Source organism: Cylas formicarius, unplaced genomic scaffold (assembly GCF_029955315.1).
Source record: "Cylas formicarius isolate icCylForm1 unplaced genomic scaffold, icCylForm1.1 PGA_scaffold_6__28_contigs__length_40554024, whole genome shotgun sequence".
Lineage (NCBI taxonomy): Eukaryota > Metazoa > Arthropoda > Insecta > Coleoptera > Brentidae > Cylas > Cylas formicarius.
Window position 1 is genome coordinate 34,846,489 of NW_026844347.1, and position 18,047 is coordinate 34,864,535.

General features: G+C 32.9%; 1 protein-coding gene and 1 long non-coding RNA gene across 2 annotated transcripts in view; one reads left to right on the forward strand and one right to left on the reverse strand.

Annotated features, from left to right (window-relative positions):
- Window positions 1-18,047, forward strand: part of LOC132703735 (uncharacterized) — a 71,946-nt gene continuing 53,899 nt past the window's right edge. The window contains exon 1 of the mRNA XM_060673174.1: window positions 1-366. The gene's annotated coding sequence lies outside the window, so the exon portion shown is untranslated. The remainder of the gene's footprint in view (window positions 367-18,047) is intronic.
- Window positions 8,374-11,978, reverse strand: LOC132703883 (uncharacterized). Its single transcript, XR_009619182.1, has 3 exons — window positions 11,715-11,978; window positions 9,220-9,628; window positions 8,374-8,957 (listed from the first exon to the last, which is right to left on the reverse strand). It is a non-coding gene; the product is annotated as an uncharacterized LOC132703883 (long non-coding RNA).

Sequence of the window (18,047 nt, forward strand, 5' to 3'; positions counted from 1 at the left end):
CGCACGCCCATGGCTGTCTCCGATTGCCTTGTAGCTGCACACTTTCATATATATCTTTCGTTCTGCACCTAACACTATACCCACAACACTTGGTAGGCCATGTCCAAGAAGAAGGCCGACGCAGCAGTCGCTTAGTTACGTTCGTTTCGATATTTGGGCGATGTGCAATTATTATTGACGTTGTTTCGATCGAGCGATGTTCGTTTGTTTATCGATTTGCCGCGCGGTGATGTGCTGTGAGTGAGGATTTAGCATGGCTGCGCGGGTGATGGACCGTTTTCAAGGAAGCGAAAAGTTGTTGGGCGCATCGCGCGTGAATAACTGTCGCAGCGGGATACACTCGACGTACCGGAAGTGAAATTGAACGTAAGTTTTTTTTTCCGACGCGGAAAAATGGCGATTGTGTATACGACCAATTATCGGCGAATATGGTATAATCGTTTGAAATGAAAGCGCTTCGGTTCAGTTGTTCCGGCAAGGGGGACAATCCAGTATAGGGTAATTATACACCGGGTGTTCATTTCGAATATCTCGAAATGCGATAAAAAAAATTTCGAGACTTTTTGTTCTAAACTTGCGTCAATCTTCACCCCTTAGAAACCCTTTAGTTGACCTCGTCTGAGCTCTTATTTAAAAGCAACCTTTATTTTTAATTTTTTCACATTGGCTTGTTTATTTTCTAGTAAATTGGAAAATTTTATTTCTCTGTTCCGCAAAAGCACTCTTTCGAGTGCTTTATGGAGGTGGCTAGCAGATGTGAAGCAGTTTTAGCTGAAAAGTATGTTTGGTATATGCGAATCAATGCTATTTTTGTTGTATAGTGTCTTTAAAAAACTTTCTTGCTCAGGTCATTTTATGAAAAAAGTGCCCATGAAAGATAAAAGGTAGCAGGGTGTTAAAGTTTTTGAGTAATGTTTTTTTAATTAATTGAAATATCTTTGCACGAATTTGACCTTAACTCAATTTCGATACTTCTCTGCGATTGGGGGAGTAAAAGTAGATACTGCATTCATGTCCATTTATCATAAAAATATTTTTCAACATTCCAATAATATTTGCGAACAATTCGACTAAAAATAATTTAAAATTTATCATACAAAAAATTTATAAAAACTGTTGAAGCTGACCACCTCCCGGCCGGAATCCAATCTCCTCATGGACTGGCAAATTCTGTCAAAAATACCCGGGTATAACCGAGCAACGATTCGATCCCTTAGGTCTTTTACATTTTCCACACGGGTAACGTATACCAAAATCCAAAGGGTTCAAATCATTCCAATCCAGCGATTTCTGTATCTTATTGCAAAAAACTCCCAAGAAATCGATGCAAAATGAGCTGGTACATAAACCACATTGGATTTCTTGTGACGAATTGTACGTGCCTTCAGGAACTCAAAAAGCGTGTATTCCAAAAAGGCGCGATATATGTGCCAAATTTCAAACAAACCCCTGAGAGGAATAAATTGAAAAAAACATTATTAAAGACAATGGCATCTTAAAAACAATGCATTTCCGGTCCTAAATTTTTGGTTAGTCTTTCTTCCTCATAAAATGATCTCAGAAATCAGTCCCTTAAATATTAGCGCATCTTTTTTAAACACCCTGTATATTGTATTATACAGCTTAATAGAATCCAATTTTTCTTATCTCATGTTTTGTTTGGTTTGTTTATTTTTTGGCTTTACTTGATTATAATTATATTATGAGTTGAAGTTAAATTAATATTATAAGGGCGTAGTTCTCTAATAAAAAATAAAAATAAAAGCTCTTTAATGCTTTTCTGCTTACCTTGACATGAAATTTTATGACTTATATAAAATGTATTGGGGACACTGTTGATTTATAATCCTATACCTTGGACTGTTTTTCGTTGTCAAAGTCCCAATAATATTAACATTACCACGCCACTGGCTAGTAAAACTGCTTGTGCAAAATTTCGTTGAAATTGTTTTGTTAATAAACAGTTAAAAAATATTTAATGAACTGTTTATGATTACTTTATTAACTGTCTTGGTGTGGTACTTCGCGGTGTTGCCGGTTTTTCAATTTGTTTCCAATCCACCAAAAACTTAAAAGAAGTGTTCCTTTAAAACGCTTCGTTAAATACTACCTACGGGTTTGAGAGCGTTCGGATGTATTGTAGATACTGATGGTATTTTTTGAGGTTTGTCAATTTTGACCGTTAGGACTGACGTCACTCAGTGAATGTATTCGTGCTCTTTTGCAAAAAAGGTCCTCAAGCGGTAGTAGAAAAAGTATATAAAGCATTCAGAAATGTGTTATTAGTTGCGGTTGGACATTTTTAAAGCACTCGTCAAGAGTGTCCCATTCCATTGACCATTGCAGCACTAGTTCTTATAAACTCATATTTTTCAAATTTTCTATTCTAATAAGCGGGTTCTATAAAATTATTTGGGTAGGTAGATATAGTCGAACAATCATCATAGAATCAAAGAATAAGGTTCTTTTTAACAAAGCAGTATACATTCTTGTATATAAATTGTTGAAACAGTATGTTTTGTTCCCTAAATTTACCTTACATTGACTGTGTCACGCCCATATTTAGTAAAAATACGCAAAGTTCTCTTTTGGCAAATAAGAAGGTTACGAAAGTATCTGCTGTTATTGCATGTAAGCGGATTAAAAGACTTTTTATTCTGTAAAGAAAAAAAGCTGTATATTTCGGGCATACATTCCTGCAAACAAATATTTGTCTCATTAATTTTCATCGCTAGAAATGAAGAGACGCGAGTGGGATCGTGACGATCATATACGCCGATACTATCACTTTCTGTTATTGGTGACATCGAATTCACTCGAATCTAGGACAAAGTCTGCCGCGTGTCGACGATTTCATCGACGCCATTCCAAAACCGGTGCCCCCCAAATTTCGATCGCGATCGGAAGGAACTGCTTTGTTTTTCATTTCATCGGATACATTCTTCGACGCCTCAATGTTACGGTTTACGGGATCGTTCGTGAAAACCGCTTACAAAAATATAGCAAGTAGGTTGTGGGACTGACCGATCAATTTTTTTGCCAACTGAGTGAACTAATTTTAAAAATGCAATGAAATTTATATGTATTTATTTATATTTACTAACCAAAACTAAATTGAGTGAATATTTTACTTTTTACAAAACTTCTAGATTCCTCCGGCGTCGGTTTTTGCTGAGTCGAACTTGCTGACGTTTCGCCAATCATCCTGTTGGCTTTTTCAGAGCTTGACTGAAACTGGCCCGTATTTTACTCTGTACCTGCTTACATATTGTTGACGGGCATAAACACAGTCTCGGATGCGATACTTGGTGACCTGAGTCGTGGTTAAGATTGTTAGGTCGTTTATAGATTTCTATAGATTCTCGGATTTTTCGTTGTTGAAGAACTCATTGCATGCAAGAATTTTAGTTTTGGTTAGTTCTTTGAGTCTAGTTGATATTTCTCGTCCGGTTTCTCCAATGTATTCTTTGCCGCATATGCATGGAATGCTGTAAACTCCTGGCGTCTCAAATGGAATCTTGTCTTTGACGGACCGAAGATGTTGAGAAATTTTTGGACAAGTGGTAAATCTAAAAGTATCATCGACGTAGCTTTTCAATAATTTTGGTCTTAGATGAAAGGTGTCGGGAGCTTTTTTCTCAACAGTTAAAACGCATTACATTAGATACACAAGACATTCTATTCCTGAAAAAGTCCGAGAATCTGGAACCCAACCTTCCCATCTTAATTGAGAAATGCTTGTCGGGAACATATTTTTCTTATAACGGTCAAATTTTTGAGCAAACGTGGGGAACAGCTATGGGTTCTCTACTATCACCAGTCATCGCGAATATATTTATGGAAGCCTTTGAGAAAAAAGCTCTCGACACCTTTCATCTAAAACCAAAATTATCGAAACGCTACGTCGATGATATTTTGTTATCTCTATCACCAATATGGGAATCAGTCATCCGAGACGGTGTTTATGCCCCTCAAACAATATATAAGCAGGTACAGAGTAAAATACGAACCAGTTTCAGTCAAGCTCTGAAGAAGCCAACAGGATGATTGGCGAAACGTCAGCAAGTTCGACTCAGCAAAGACCGACGCGGGAGGAATCCAGAAGTTTTGTAGAATGTATTAAGAGTGGATATTTTTATTGCAATTCCCCGGATTGCTAAGTATCGATTGATAAGAGTTAATGAACATCGAAAATGCTTGTTATCTGAAACATTTCGATTGAATTTGACTAGTCAATTGATTAGTCCCAACACTAGGTGGTTACTTACGCGTAAATTTCGATTCTTCAAGTTCGAATTTATCTACCGTTTTGAAATATTCTCATTTGTCACACTTCCTTATCGTTTCTTTAAATTCAAGTTTGCTTGAAAAATCTCCTAGTTGGAGGGGGTACGAGACTTTCGTTTCAGTCTAAAGTTAATTAAACAACAAACTAAAATATGCTTATTGGTCTCTATCTGAAAAAATGTTACTGATAAAAGTTGTTCCCTTTTTAATTTTGCACATGCATCTAGAATTTGAACGTTATATTTTGCAAAACTATTTTATATATTTGATCTTGTCATACCACTAACATTCAATTTAAAAGGATAAACGACATTTAAATAAAATATTGCTTTATTCTTGAAAATTGTTGATGAAAGTTCAAGGTGCTTCTGTTCAAGTTCCTCATTTTTAAGGTTTTCTGAAACAAAAGTTGATTCTAATAAAAGTTGAACCGAACTTTCCGAAGTACATTGGGACCAAGCAAGTTGTTTTCTCATGGGAACACATCTTCTTTGCAGAGATTGAAAACTTTTTATGCATACTACATATTTCAAGAGAGCTTAAATTTAGTCCAAGTAGTAAAGTAGTAAAAAATATAAAGGCTGTTGCGTACCAATATTCAAAATTGCAGTCAATTTATAAAAAGTAGGCCACATGCCTTAAACTTCTAACCTTAACTTCGACCTATAATGATTTGAATTTGTTAGTTGGTGGGAACTGAAGGTTGGACGTTATTCTGTGTGATTGTGTGTCATCTTTCTAGACCATAAACGATAATAAATAAAAATAATTCTAAAAAATACTATTAATGTTATAACCATAACTAAGGGACACAAAGGAAAAATAATCACAATGTGACAAATTATTTAACTATTAACCTAAACTAAGAGTTCGAACTGCCGAACCGCCCACACTAAACCGACAGCATTTTTTAATACTGTTGAAGGCATTAATGAGTACTAAAGGCCTTAGTGGTTATTCCATCCATATTTTTTCCGCAGAGCAAAAAATCTTGAGATCTTATCGGCCAACTTTATGAAAAATTGCTTAGGAAATGGTTTTCGCAATTAAATTTATTTAAAAAAATTAAAAAGTTGCTTGACACTGTTCCAGATAGCGAAGTTTCGTTTGAAACACACGTTTTTTTTTTTAATAAAATTCGAGCCAAAGAACCGGAACAATTTATTTGACGCGCTACGTACGGAGGATAGGTGATTCAAAACAGTAAATGATAAAGCACGTGGCTCGAGAAGGTAGTTCGAGATATACGATAATTTTATGGTTGAAATTAGAATTTCACGGTTGGCCCCTGTAAAGATATAATTTGAACAAAACTATACCGCAATTGTTGTTGCTATTACTTTTTTTTTCTGTAAACCGGTGTTACGCTGTGCCGGTGTTACAGACGATAAAATATCTAAACTAACGAGGTTTTTTAAAGCGGTTATTAATTCGCATCACGTTTACTATGATTTTTTAATGGCCGATAATGGGCCATATTTAACCGCGGATTAAGCAGCACCCATGATATCTTTACGTCGGTCGATTGTAAAAATGGGCGGATAAAAACCGTTCGCCGGCATACGATTTCACGTCAGACCGACAAAGACTTTAATGCACGAGCCGAACACTAACCGGCCCAGAAAAAAGAACGTATCTGAATACGGACATTTTGCAATTTCGACGAAACTCTTTTACGTGAGCCCGGTAAAATTGTTAACGGTTACGCAACAACTGGAGCATGTAAATTAGACATTTTTCGAAGCAAAGCCGGCCATGACGAAAATACGATCGTCGAAATCGAAAATGACGTCGCTTCTATGCTTACATATCACCGTGCCTCGCAGAATACAAATACAAACGCGTAAAATGCGAGCCAATGTGACACACAAAAATTAAGAACTCCTCTGTCATATAACCACGTGGCAATTAGACAATATGGCTGCGTAAGTCCGTTAAAATTCATATAACTCAGGCGGCTATGACATTTTCATTTATTTTCTTGTTAAACAGCGATATCCACATAGGTAACTTATTCTTTCTTTGCCAGAAACATTGATATGTATATGGTAGTGATAGTAATGTAAGTAACACAAATATAGTAACAATTATTCAATAAATTCTAAAGTCAACCTGCAACCATATAGATTTCCACACACTTGACTCGTTTTCCTAAAACGTTTAATAAGATCTAAGATATTTTGAGAAAATACTGTCTTAAAAATGCCGTACCCCAAAGCATATTGAATAGACCTTCTCAAATTTGTTCTCATAGGTGCTTCATAAGGTCTTGTATTATCGGCATCTCTGTTAAGAGTCATTCTTTTGCAACGTCAAGAAATGATACATTTTTTTTTGCAGAAATTTATTTGCCAGTTTTTTTTACTGAAGTGTTGTTTTAAAGAGTATAGGAAGACAGTTTTTTATTTATAACCTATGATTATATTGAAGATGAACAAATACAAATTCAGATACAAAAATTTTATTGTCTTACTTACTTCTTACTCATTAAATATATAATAATATAATTTTTACTTTAATTTTTACTGAGTTGACCGAATTTATCACTTCTCGCAATTTTTTGAAATAACGGAAGTTGTTCAGAAGTCAGTCAAAGTAAGAAATTTAAATTTTTGAATATATTTTTGTATTTTTGTTTAAGTGGGTACTCAATGTAGATGAAAATATTCAATATAATCACAGGTTAATAATAACAAACTATTACAATGTTATGATAAAATTCAGAATGTATTACCTTTACATAAATGTTGTTTGTATCCCGTTTTCTGTACTCGTGTCTTCGTTCTTCCTTCATCCATTTCGTCTGGCCGTGGGTCTGGGCTTTCCTTGCAGCGGGACTTCTGTTGTTGGTTTTTAATTTAATAAACTTGGGAAATACCTTATTTTGTAGACATTTATTGAAAAACCAAATGTTTCGGGAACATATTCGGCAACGCAGAAGCAATTTGAAATACCAAATAGCCAAGAAACCAATTTCAGCTTCTTTCAAAAGCCGGCTTTTACTTGATGTTCGACAACATAGTGTCTTGATCAATTGTCACGTGAATATATATAATTTTTTGAAAATCTGAACTTTTAGTTCTTATTTATTTTGTTAAATGGATTTTCAACAAGCAAAAGCCGCCTCAGTTCAAATTATTACAATGTTATCTTGAAAAAATAATTAAAAAAAAAAAACTCAAATAATAAAACTTCTGCGGAAGATTATCTGGAAGTTGTAAACGTTCTTATTATTTTCTCAATTTACGATTATAATTATTTAATAGTTAAATACTTACAGAAAGAATATTTCAATATTCCATCTGGATTTATTTCGCATTATGTGGTCTAAGAGTTTGATATTCGTAAGTCAGAACTGTTTGAATTCTATAAAATATAGCCTGTTGTCCAAAACTTAGTGTGTGTGTTTTAGTTTAGTTTTTTTATGTGCACACACGGAGTCTCTTAACAAAATGTTGGTAAAATCTGGCCGTATCCTGTTACTAGCTATTAATTATGTTTTATCTAATGGTCCTTTTGATTTTCATTTCTTGTAATTACTTTATCGCATCCATTTGTAAGTTTATTAGCTTGCATTTTGTAGAAAGTTACACCCAATAGAGTGCTTAATTATTATATAAAATGAATAACATTTACTTAATTTGTAGGTGAGATATCCATTTATTTATAAGTATTATAAGTGATCTGTTACGTTATCGCACTAGCAGTTTAGAATTTACCATTGCCATCAATAAGGCAGATGGATTATGGTCGAAGGACAATTCTTATAAAATGTTATTCTTTTCTTTTTAATGGGAAACGTGGTCACTTGCGAAAATTTACGTTCCCTTATCGAAAAGTCATTCTTTTGTATGCTATACGTTAAGGAAAATTTTCATGCAATGGCAGTATGCACGTTCACTATAGAAATTCTACGGTAAATTCCAATCAGTGTCTCCAGACATTTTACCTACTAAATATTCGTTAAAATTTGCAATTTTATCGAACGCGGCCGAACCAGGCAAAGCGGCCGACTCGGTATTATATAAAACTCTTTCCAAGGCCACGCGGAATGCAGCTCATTGTTTTGCCGTTGCCGGTTATAAAACTCGATATCTTCTTTGAAATGTTAAAAGACCACCTCGCTCGTCGGCTGACATTTCTGGTTTTTGTGCATACGATCAATAATAAAATAGATAATCGGTATACGAGGGTGGGCTGATAAGTCCCGGGTCTGACACAGATCGCGACTCCATCTAAATTTTTTTGCTGCCGTTGTATGGCATAGTCCGACCGAAGATAAACGGTCATGACTGTAATAATGTATAAACGTATTTATCTGATCCGAGGCATATTTGGGCCAATAAATCCAACCGGTCCAGGTTAGGAAACTGAAACACAAAATATATGTACGTATTAATTAATATTACATATAAAAATATATTAAATAAAATTAGTCGTCAGATTAGTTTTTCTTAGTTTCGCTTTTTATTATTTTCTACTTCAAGCACAAGATTAACACATTCTCTCCAACTGCCCCCTGATATTAATTCATGGGGCGGACATTTTTGAATTTATATTTTTGGTAATCGTTCAGTCTGTTTAATGCAACTACACTTGTTATTATTTCTAAATCTAAATCCGATTTTGTGTGGAAATCTTCCCTGCGAATCCACTCTGCGTCACCATTCCTAAAAACTCTTATTATTCCTTTGTTTCAGTTAACTACACTGTGCATGCCCTCTGACGTTTTAAGAAGACCCACAGACAAATTTTGCATAAAAAAATATAAATTATTTGCGGATTTTTATATGTGCCATGTTAAAGTATATTATAGTAAAGAATGTACGTCGTCTGATGTCTTTTCAAACAGTTTTTTTTAATTTCTAGAGAAGCAGTAACTGCCATTGGCCGATAATAAAGATAAAACTATGAGTGTCATATAAATTTTACCTTTATATACTCGTAAAACGATTCTCTTGCAGCACATATTCAAATGACATTTTCTTTTTGGTTCGTTACTCTCCTCTATTCGGTCGTCGAAATTTTCTTCAACCCACGGTCAACATATAACAAATCATGACTGTAACATCACTAATGGCAAAGTGCAAATGATTTTAAAATATATAACCTGTCGACACTACTAAAATGAAAATAACTCCCTGTACTGATAAACGTTTGTAAATCGGCTCTCTAATGGATTATTGTTTGGTTTATTGCGGCTAAAAGGCCTTCCATTTATTCATCGTATGCTGGACTATACTATCCTTAACCAGGTTATTACATTAATTCGTATTCATTTGACAGCCTTTTAATCATAATACTATTGACCTCTTCACAAAAATAGAAGATTTTCAAAAACCTGCAAATATAAAATACTTTCTTTTAAAGAATATAACTCCTTTTCTAGTAAAAAACGAAATGGATGACACAATTTAACAAAGGTGAGTACGAGCACTAATGATGAGCCACGCTCCAGCTAAAAGAGCGCACAGTGTGGCACAGTTGATAACGTTTGAGCAAAGTAGTTTCAAGTGAGAATTTGGTACTCTATAAACGAAATTCTAACGAATTTGTCGACTTGTGACGACAGATGAAGCATGGAGTCACCACCACACGGCAAATGGTAAAACAAGTCCAAAGAAGTCAAAGGCAATTTTGTCAGCTTACGACGTTTTAGGGAACGAAAAAATAAAGAAATAACACCTCGATATTTGGCAAACAAAACCTTGTTTCACCATGATAATGCACCAGTCGTTCCCACAGCTAAAATTTACGAATTAAGCATTGAATTGCTTTCTCATCCACCTTATTCGCCCGACTTAGCACCTAGCGACTGTGCTAGAGGAAATTGCTGTTTTACTAGTTATAAAGGCTATATAACTCAATATAATTAAAAAAAAACGTTGTTTTTGGGACTTCTCAGCCTACCCTCGTATATCTGCCCCTTCGTTTTTTGTTTTTTGGTCGAAGCGATTATATTGCCGACCGATTAAAATAAAGAAAGTAATTTTCTCTCTGAGGGAAAATTACTCATAAAGCGGCCAAGTGCGGTTGATAAATCTGTGACAACAGGAATTTACATATTCTCGTCGGCTAACATAAAGTATCGCCGGTAATTGCTAAAATTTCCTGACTTTTAATGGTTATTGCCCGGGAAAAATAGCTCGCGTCTATTTGATAAATAAATCATATTATAAATACATTTATTACAGTATTACGCGACAGCTGTTAGCAATGATGGAGCTTTTCGACATCGCCGTCTAATTCATTTGTTTTTACAGAGCAGATTTGATATTATATATTTTTTGCAAGCGTAAACATATTGGTAGTGAAAAATTATCCCCGATAAAATGCTTTGTTAGTTTGTACGTTGACGTCAAACGCCCTTAATATCTTATGTAATATAATTTATAGCCAACGATATAAGCTGGACTGTGATTTTGTCCTGCTTAACATTCCTTTTCTATTCTTTAATGAATTGAAACAAATGGAATTGTACGCCTAATCATGTTTAATCGTGTATAAGCTAAATCACTCGTAATTATTGTACTTTTAATTCTCCATAGATATCTATTTAAATATAACACCTATTAACATTTCAAAAACTGCAAGCAAGCACAACTGATTGTCAAAAAATATCGTTAGTGTCGTTAGAATTTTCTATACCTTGGAAAGTAGTCCCATTTTATAATATTTGAGTATTTTAAAAAGTAATAAATGAAATTTTAAAACGTATTTTGTTATAATTAGAATTACTTAATGAATTTGCTGCAAATAAAAGTAAATGTAAAATGAAAAATCATGTACACAATATGTGTTTGAATTTATTATGAACTGACTATTTTTCTATTTTTTCCATCCTAGTGTTTCGCCTACTTATTATTATTGTAATGAATATACAGTATGTCCAATGTAAAAAAGGGATAGCATGGATATATCGGAAACCATGGGAGATACGAGGTCAGTTAAATTAGGAAAGTTTTAAAGAACTTTATGAGAAACCTAAACTGAACGGAAAATAATTCTAACGTGAATCATTTCGGAGAAATTCAAGAAAATATATTTTTCTATTTTCGTCTGTAAATCCCAATATACACTAAATGTGGGACCAGGACACTATTAGAGCACTTTTTTAAGAAAAATGGCATCAAGGGAAACACATTTTTTCCTTCGTTTTGAGATACACCATATATTTTTTAATTTTTCTTATTGGGGCTATATTGAATAAATTCATTATTAGATTAATTAATGATGGATTTATCGTTTTATTCACACAAAAGCAAAATTTTTATAGCAGGAATTGATCGCTCTCAACAGACATTCGGAAAAACAAAAGTTTTGGCAGTCCATTGATCGCATTCTCTGCATTGGTATTACATTCATTGTTTAATCAAAATTGAAAATTCAAAAAATAAAAAAAAATAAAATAAAAATACTTTACTTACTGATGTTTTAGCGTCTTCAATTACAGCTAACAGTAAATTATTTTCAGTTTCCTTATTGGCATGCTTTATTTCTTTTACTAATTGGTTTTTTAAAATGAGCCCGTATTCCAATAAAAAATGTTTTTTTATTTCGTTGTATTCTTTTAGTGTAGGTATTTCATATACATCTGCCCACCTTCTAGTATTACTATGGCACAAGATGTAACACTTTAACAAGAAATTTCCATTTCAAAACTAATTTAAAGGCCACGTATTGTAACTGAAGTTTAACTGTCAACTATTTGTCAATAATGACATTTTATTTTTCAAAGCGCGCTTTGCGCATAGCAATAATTGGACTGTCAAAACTTTTAATTTAATGGAACTATTAAAACATTGGTTTTTCAAAACTTCTGTTGTTTTCGTGACCATTTACGGCATTTACACCGTGGATAATACACTCTAAATATATTAACGAATATTTTAGGTGTTTAATTAAATTGAATTTCTAATATTGGTAGAAGATGCATTAAAAAAAATTGGTATAAGTATATAAGAATAAAATAGATAAAATGGCAAGCCAAGCCATAATCACGAATAATAAAACATTTTTTTTATTATCAACATTTTGATTTAGAGACATTCAATTCCAGTCTGGATTTTTTTCTAAAATTTAAAAATAAAAAAAAAACTTTTAATTAACCAATATTTTAGTTTTGAATTAAATAACTTAGCAACAGCAGTAGAAAATGTGGTAGTAGTTGGTTATGTTGACATTAGTGTGGACAAATAATCGTCTTACTTAATTTTTAGACATTTTTGCGCATGAGCAGCATTTACAAATTACTCAAACTTCAACGAGTTAAAACGAGGTAAATGCAAAATTCGACATTTTCGTCAGCTCCTTTTTATTTCTTACGCAGTCCATGTCAATACCTGATGCCATTTTTCAAAATCAAGTATGTCTAGCGTATGTTATTGCGGCACTCGAAAACCGCAAGAAGAAGAAGAAAAGGTCAAATAATTAACCGCGGGCCTTTTTCTTTCGCATACATAAACAAATTATTGCTCGAACTCTTACCGATCGAATGTCAATAATCGTTAATTAACCTGAGTCGAACAATCTGCTTCGCGTAGGCGTGTCGCGTTTTTTTCTTACGGATTTTAAACGCCTGCCCAAATGATGAGAGACAAGCGATGCAATTGGCTCCGACCGCGAAACGGAAGAATTTTATAACAGTCCGCCTAAAATCGTACGCCGCGTTTTTAACGGTTTTTTCAGTAAGAAATGAGCGGCGTTTTTGGGACAACACTACTATATTTTGTTCAGTCACGTTTAAATAACCTATTAAGGATTTTTTAAATATGTTTTCCTGTTATGCATAACAGCTGTTGTTAATTTCGATTCATAACCATGAATCATGTAAAATATTTATGAGAGGCCACAATTGTTATTAAATTAATTGCCTCAACATCCTAAAATAATTGCGTAATATTTTTAAGTTTCCATACTCGCAAAGTCAAAAAAGATATTTATTAATTTATTTTTCAACAAATTTTAACCAATTCTTTTTCTCGAATTTTATTTACATTGATGAACAACAAAATGTTAACTAGTTTTTAAAATACAACTTTTTTCAAAATTTTTAGCTAAATCCAGAACCAAACTTTATAAAACAGATATTTTAGGTGCTGCCATATTTTTTTATATACGAGGTTCAATAAGTCCTTGGAAAATCCAAAAGAGGGCGAAAGTAGTAAAATTAAATAACACTCCAAACTAGTCAGCTGTTAGTTTAATTATTGTTGACGACTTATGTCAAGAACTTTCATAATCTGCATTGATAGGAGATTATTATGTCCATTCGTGGAACGGCCAAGCAAACAGATCAAGGAAAAACGTCCTTATTTGAAAAGTATGAAGATCCTGTTCCGATAAAACAATCCACGGCATGCCTGAACAGTTGCGATGACCAAAATTATGGAATTACTGAGACTATTTCTTGTTGCCATACTTGAAGGCTTGATAGACAAAGGTTTACTTCTAACCAGGTAGTAATCGTATAAAGTAATCCCTATTTTGAGGAGGTTCCAAAATCATACTTTGTCTTTAAAAAAACTGGGAAATCGCTTGGACAAAAGAAAAATGCCCAAAAAAAATGTTTTTTTTAACTGTTTTTTAAGGACTTACTGAACGAAACTCGTAGCAAATTTTTATTAATTTTTTAATCAACTGAATTTTTTATATATATCTTATTTCATTTGGTACTTTTGTATGATCTATATTTAATTTCTATTCTAAAATATGACTTATACTTGTGTGAAATGTATATCTGCAAACGCGATAACAGGGTTCCAAAATCTTCAGCCGCATGCTAATGTTACGCTTGCCAAAAAAAAAAAAAACGAAATAGAATCAATGAAAATCAATTAATCGTAAACCTCGATTAAATATTCCGACTTTGCCGAGGAGAATATGCAAATCCGGCGATATTTTAGTATTCACACGCGGTCCCGGGCCACTTCCTCGCTACATTCAAATTGTCTCGTTTACAAAATAACTTTCATTTTCAATCTAACCAACGGTGAAATAAAGAACTCTTTCGTATATAAGTTAATGCGTTTTAATTACCGTATCTGTGTCGTTTTGAATAGCTTCAGGTGATACGAAAACAGAGTTGTTTCACTTTGTTCACACAAAGGTCGTACTAAAGGTCCTGATTACCCTCAAACCTTCAAAGTCGCTTATGAGTCACACGACTGAATTTTTAATCAATTACATGTGCTGGGTACATTTTAATAACATTTTTGGAAGTATACCCAACCAGCATTTTATGGAATCACCTAGTAGTTTCGAGAAATAGAATTTATTGAACTGAGGTGGCTTTTACTTGATGAAAATCCATTTAACAAAATAAATAAGAACTAAAAGTTCAGATTTTCAGAAAATTATATATTTTGACATAACAATTGTTTCGATAACACCCTGTCTTTATCTAATGTAATATTTACAAACTATCTGCTACTATATATACCGAAAAATGACAATAAAACCTTAATTAATGTTGTTGTGAGAATTTAAGTTTAATAATGGTGAGGTATTTAAATGTAATGATCGTTAAGCAATACATTTGAATGTCTCATTTTGTTAATCTCCACGGCTTCCAATAAATTAAATTATTGTCATTTTTCGTTATATATAGTAGCAGTAGTATTTAGTAAATATTACGTAGACACGGTGAATATATATAATTTCGTGAAAATCTGAACTTTTAGTTTTTATTCATTTTGTTAAATAAAATTAAAATTGAAAAAAAGGCATTGATGAGTTAGCAGTTTTTCCAAACTAAAATTAATACAAAAATAATCAAAAATTATTACAATTTCCTTAGTTATGGAACAATTAACAAAAAGTGAAAATTTCTATAAAAAGATTTTTTTTGAAAATGACACTTTAAAAAAGAAATAATGCTACTTAAACTATTTTAATAATTTTCAATGCCACCTCTCGATACAAGGAATTCATTTGGGAACATTTGCCCATTTGTCTAAAACCGCTGTTGTCCTGTGTCATTTTCGCGAGTTCTAATCTAATCTAATCTAATAGATGCCGATCAGCACGAAGGTCACTCTAAAACTGTAACACCTTCAATTTATAAGAAAAATGTTGCAACTCTCCTGGTATGTGGAAGGTACATAAACCTTATACCATAAATAAAAATATCGAGAAAAACACCTCGTCAGATCCTGAATTAAAGGAGGTCGTTCAAAAATGATAATTCCAACTTCTCTTCCTCTACTTGTAGTAGGAAGATTCTGGCTTCGTCAGAAATAAAGACAATTTCTCAATCTTTAAAAGTCAAATTTTCGTGCTCCAAACACCAATTTAAACGGTCAGCCATATTGTGCTTTGAATGTTCTGGAAATGTTAACTGTTTTCTGCTAATTCCCGCAGCTCGCAAAAGCTGCATTTGAAGGTGTAGTTGACTCTTGCTGTGTTCTGTATTTCCTTAGTTACTCTTCCACGATTTCTGCTCAATCTATTATCTAGGGTTTTCGATTCCTGAAACCTTGAATTAACCTCTAACTCCCACCGTTCTTGCAATCTGCCATATTTTATCGAGTTGTTTATCTACATGTTCTCGTTAGTAAACTCCTTTCCATTGCCAGCACATAAATATATTAATAATAATACAGGGTGGTTGTTTCTAATTGGGAAAAATCTGAATGAAATATAAATATAAATGTAAATTCTAAAAACATCAATAGTAAGTGTTGACATTTGATAATTCTAATCCTATGTAGTACATTCAATTTGTGGTAACCAACTCATCCTTCCACTTATCATATATCATGCATTTTCAATAGGCTATATGTCTGGTGACGTTGTAAAACGTTATTTATTTAGGATTGATTGTTCGTGTTTCTATTCGGAAAATTAGAGATTACCTGCTTCCAATAATGGCATGCCCAAGTTTCAAATTACATTAGTTCTCATCTGACATATTTTTCCCGAAATTAATGTATGAGGACCTGTCTGCTAACCTTGTAACCTTCATATTTATTGGCTATTGTGTTTATCGGTTGAGGTTAAGGTTATTGACAAGTAAGATCACATATAAATTAAATAAAAAAATGGACAAGACAAGAATAATAATTAAAGATATGATGTATAATTTGTTCGTTGCTAGTTGCAGAATATATTAAATCTTTATTTTTAAGGTTTCAATGTGCTTTCATATAGCTAATATAAAACTATTTTTGTTTATAATATTCGTAAATTACTCCTTTACACAACATGAAAATTAGACACTTTACCGACGTATAACATTAACATTGAACAGAAAATTAGTTAATATATCTACGTCTTATTATCAATTTAATACTAAAGAACGAAAAAGACCTAAATTCGTCACAAACTTGATCTCCTTACATATTGGACGGTGTCTGATTGAGTGGACAGTTAATAAAAAAGCCCATTAAACACTATACTTTGCAATAATATGGTTGATCAATTCAATTCCTGTTAAAATGTTTGTCTTTTGCCTTTTGAATAACGCCGACGTAAATTGTAGGGTAAGCGATACTTTTGAATTTTTTTAAAAATAATGAGAAGTATTTTTTGCTTTTATCTTCATACCATATTGTTATGTATGCCAAGTTTCAACTTATTGTTTTCAAAGTTCTAAAAGAGGAGTGCAAAAGATACATATTCTATGAATATATTTTCAAATTCTTAGCAAATGATGTGAAAACACTACACACATAAGTTTATGATCAGTTTTTAACGTTCTACTTAACGTTAATCATAAACTGATTCGACTTTCATTAATAGCACTTTCAAAGTTCTTCCGCTAATTTACAAAACAGCTTTCCTTTATCGATAATAAAATCCCGATCACAATTTTTATCACCCCCTGCGAGGGCCGCACGCTAATTACATCAGGCCGATGAGGCAAGCAGAAATATTTTTGACACGAATTCGTTCGTGTTTAACAATTTAATAAAACCGTTGGGTCATAACAAATAAAAAAAGTATTAATAATTCCCAACCGTTGGTATTTACAGAGAACGCTTTAATAGAAAGGCCGAAAATTATTACACCTTTGTGTTAGTATTATTTTTTTACAGTGACACAATTTTTCGGCTTTTTGGTTGCGAAAATCGATCGTAATTTTGTTTGAAATGACCGCGTTATTTGGTTTTGATTGTGAAGCAGGATTAGTGTGTACTTTTTATTGGGAAATGGATATGGAACACAAAATATATTTACATTTGCAAAGTTTTATATCGTACTTTACATAATACTATCTGTAGTAATATTTTGTAACAATACAAATTTTTAATTTAATATTTTGTGCTGAAGAGAAAACGCAATGCCAATGGCAAATCGAAATTCTTTTTAATTTATGCTGTTGCCATAGCCTTCTCTATTTAAGACATGAAAACGTCATAGCAAGGCTGAAACTAATCACATCCATAAACCTATTGCCTGTTAATACAAAAACATCTGATTCGTGTCTATTAACTTTTATTACTTAATGAACAACGTGCACGGCTACAATTGACAAAATCAAAAATATAGACTTAAAATTATACAGAGCGTTTAAAATAGACTTAAGGGTTTGATTACTCGGATCATTTTACGGAAAAAGTGGGGTGTGAAAGAAAGTTTTTTTTAATAATGCTTCTAAGTTCAAATATGTTCTCACGGAATGAATTTAATCCGTTTGGATTTTTTCCTATGGACCACTTAAAGTTCTTGATTTACGTAACTCTGGAAAATATAGAGTACCCAAGAAATTTAAGTGCTAAATCTAAATCTAGTCTCAGTTCGCCAGTCTGGGAGGAGAA